Genomic DNA, 3,915 nt, shown 5'->3' with positions numbered 1-3,915 from the left:
GCAAGTTTATTAACACGTTTAAGAGGCTACAACGAGTTTATGCGTACGTCTATCGATTTTCGAGGCCTGTCGGTACCAAATATTCTGGACCACTAAACACAAAGGAAATCCAGCAGGGAACCTTTCTAATTCTTCGCATGATGCAGAGAGCAAGCCTACACAAGGAGTATCGGCTTTTGGATGCCGGAAAGGAAGTGGAAGGTTCATCGGACATTCGATCACTAAATCCATTCATCGATCAGCATGGATTGATTCGAGTTGGCGGCAGGCTGCAGCATTCCACATTGAGGTTTGAGGCGAAGCACCCCATCATTTTACCCAAGCGACATCCGGTAACGGATTCAATAATCAACCATTTTCATCAGCAAATGCTCCACGCAGGGCCCCAATCATTACTGGCATCTATACGGTTGCAATATTGGCCCATTGGGGGCAGAAAAACCGTTTCGCGTGTGGTTGATAAATGTATCCGCTGTTTTCGTGCCAAGCCTAAATTGATGAAGCACATTATGGGAAGTTTACCATCAGAAAGAGTGCACCCGGGTAGGACATTTTTAACTACGGGAGTGGACTTCTGCGGGCCGTTCCATTATCGATCTGAAGTGCGAAACCGCCCTCCAATAAAATGCTACGTTAGCCTGTTTATATGCTTTACAACCAAGGCCATCCATCTCGAGTTGGTCAAAGATTTGTCCACACAATCGTTTCTAGCTGCCTTGAAAAGATTCGTTTATACGCGTGGAAGCCCTCAAACTATATGGTCCGACAACGCGACCAACTTTCTCGGTGCAAAAAACGAGTTAAAGGAACTAGAGGCGCTTTTTCTAAACGCCTCTCGTATGAAGGAAATACACGATCACTGCTTAAACAACGGTATTGATTGGAAATTTATTCCTGCGCGCTCTCCGCACTTTGGGGGCCTTTGGGAGGCCTCGATTAAACTAACGAAGTTTCACCTAAAACGTGTCGTTGGCTCCTCCACATTAAATTTTGAGGAATTTCGAACCCTAATATGTCAAATTTCTGCAATCATAAATTCGCGTCCATTATGTCCCATTTCAGAAAATGCTGATGATCTCGAAGTGCTGACTCCAGCCCATTTCCTGATTGGTGAACAGTTTACTTCTATCGCAGAACCCGACGTTACTACTTTAAACATTGGTCGCCTTAATCGATGGCAGAGAGTGTGCTACATGCAGCAGCAATTTTGGAAGTTATGGCAGACGGAGTATTTTACTCTCCTTCAGCAACGCCATAAGTGGCATGGCTCCTCGCCGAATCTGCGCGTTGGGGCTATGGTCCTAATTAAGGACGAAAATCAACCCCCATTGAAGTGGCCCTTGGCGAGAGTCTTGGAAACGATCCCTGGTGACGACGGTGTAGTTCGAGTCGCGCTTTTAAAAACCGCCCAGGGAACCTACAAAAGGGCGCTGGCGAAACTATGCCTCCTGCCGATTTCAGATAATGTGTTTGAAGGCTGAAGCATTCACCGGGCGGAGGACGTTGATAATCTGGCAGCACCGATTACTTACTGCTGATTTTTATTCTATTGCCTTTGTTTGTTCGTTCGCTTTTCATTTTAGATTTGTCAATTCCTACACGAGGAAAACGCTAATAAAAATTTATCAGCTACCGTATTTTGTGTTGCGCATTTCCTTTTTATTAATCCAAAATTATTGGGAGCATCCTTGCATACCGCGTTATTTAAGGTCGTTAAAAACGCTTAACGATTCAACAGCAGACATTCGAAAAAACAAGAAGAATTGCTGCACGAACTCACTATAGAAATAAATCATTTAACAAACCAAATTGAAGAATCGGGACGATTCTTTTAAAGAAAGGGGGGAGTTAACAGTAGCCATTGCCTTTCAACTAAATTATAAATATAAACAAATTTCCAATAATGCAGTTGGTCATATTGTTGGTTGGATTTATATGAGGAAATCTAATTAAACCAATGGAATAACACTGATTTAATTGAAGAAGTAATTTGATATCCTACTGCAACCAACTGAGTAAACAATGGCTTAACGAAAGTTGCCACTGCAAAGCAACTGCGCAGTTCCAAAACTAATAAATTATGCTATTAAAAGATTCTGCAAAACAACTGCAGCTGAATAAATATTTTGACTAAGAAATAAGTTGCAACTGCGCAATAATAAATTATGTTATCAATAAGATTCTGCAAAACAACTGCAGCTGAATAAATATTTTGACTAAGAAATAAGTTGCAACTGCGCAATAATAAATTATGTTATCAATAAGATTCTGCAAAACAACTGCAGCTGAATAAATATTTTGACTAAGAAATAAGTTGCAACTGCGCAATAATAAATTATGTTATCAATAAGATTCTGCAAAACAACTGCAGCTGAATAAATAAGGAACTTAATATCTTCAATAACAAAATTCCAAAAGAACTAATTGGAAATTATAACTGAAAATCATGTAAACATAATTTTAAGCTATAAATAAGATTCTTTTTGAATGAAGTTCAGTTCGGATTCAGTCTTGCAACAACACACCTATAGTTCGGATTCAGTCTTGCAACAACACACCAATAGTTTGGATTCAGTCTTGCAACAACACACCAATTGTTTGGTATCAGTCTTGCAACAAGACATACGTTTTAAGTTATTTTTAAAACGTATACCGGGCTCAACAAAAGTTAATTTGCATGTATGTATTTATGTTATCAATTAATGGAGTATGTGTTTACATACATATGCGTGGGAAATGCATTTTCATTTGACTGGAAAACTATTGGGGCATATTCGTAGACGAAATAAAGACGACTCTGAAGTTAAAGTTTGAGAACCTCAAATAAGAAGGAAGTTATTATATGTATGTTATAGTATGTGCATGTGTAAGAACTTTATCAATAAATGATTTTCGAGGTTGTTTAGGTATGTATGTACACATAAGTACATAGAGGGGAACGTTACCAATGTATATATGATTTTGGAGTATGTGCATTTTTACATATGTAGCGCATTTGTAAGTACATACATACATCCGTATGCGCATGCGTGAGAAATAAAGTCGACTCTAAACTTACATAGTTGCAGCTTTTTACAGATATTCTATTGAAAATTAAGTCAAAAATCTGTAACTAACTTTAGTGTCGACTTTATTTTGACTATGAATATGCCCCATTAATTACATATAATACGAGTATTGCAGTGGAAAATGACCATGTAAATAAAAATAACCATGTAAATAAAATAAATGTTCGTAAAACTCAAAAATAACTTTTCAAGAAAACACCTTGAAGTTAACAAGTGCATTGCATTTGTACGTTTTTTTTGTCAATGTGTCCATGTATTAATTATATTCTTTAATTAAAATATAATTATTCTAATACCTGGTCCTTTCGTACTAAGATATTATAATAAATTAAAGATAGAAACCAACCTGGCTTACGGCGGTCTGAACTCAGATCATGTAAGAATTTAAAAGTCGAACAGACTCAATATTTAAGCGGCTACACCTAAAAATATATCTTAATCCAACATCGAGGTCGCAAACTTTTTTATCGATAAGAACTCTCCAAAAAAATTACGCTGTTATCCCTAAAGTAACTTAATCTTATAATCGTTATTAACGGATCAATAAATCATAAATTAATGATTTTTAATAATTAAAAGTTCATTAAATTTTAACATCACCCCAACAAAATAATTAATAAAATTAAAATAAAATACATCAAAAAAATTAAAATTATATTAAATATAAAGATTTATAGGGTCTTCTCGTCTTTTAATTAAATTTTAGCTTTTTGACTAAAATATAAAATTCTATGTAAAAAATTCATATTAATAGTTTTGACTATTTAAAAAAAATATGAAAATTGTTTATATTGTATTAAGTTATATGAAAATTCTTGTTCGAAGAAACATACATACATATGTATGC

The sequence above is a fragment of the Rhagoletis zephyria genome, unplaced genomic scaffold (genome assembly GCF_001687245.7).
Source record: "Rhagoletis zephyria isolate East Lansing unplaced genomic scaffold, Rhagoletis_zephyria_1.1 Rzeph_scaffold_00288, whole genome shotgun sequence".
Lineage (NCBI taxonomy): Eukaryota > Metazoa > Arthropoda > Insecta > Diptera > Tephritidae > Rhagoletis > Rhagoletis zephyria.
The sequence above is the reverse complement of the archived record's forward strand: the minus strand, read 5'-3'. Positions refer to the sequence as shown.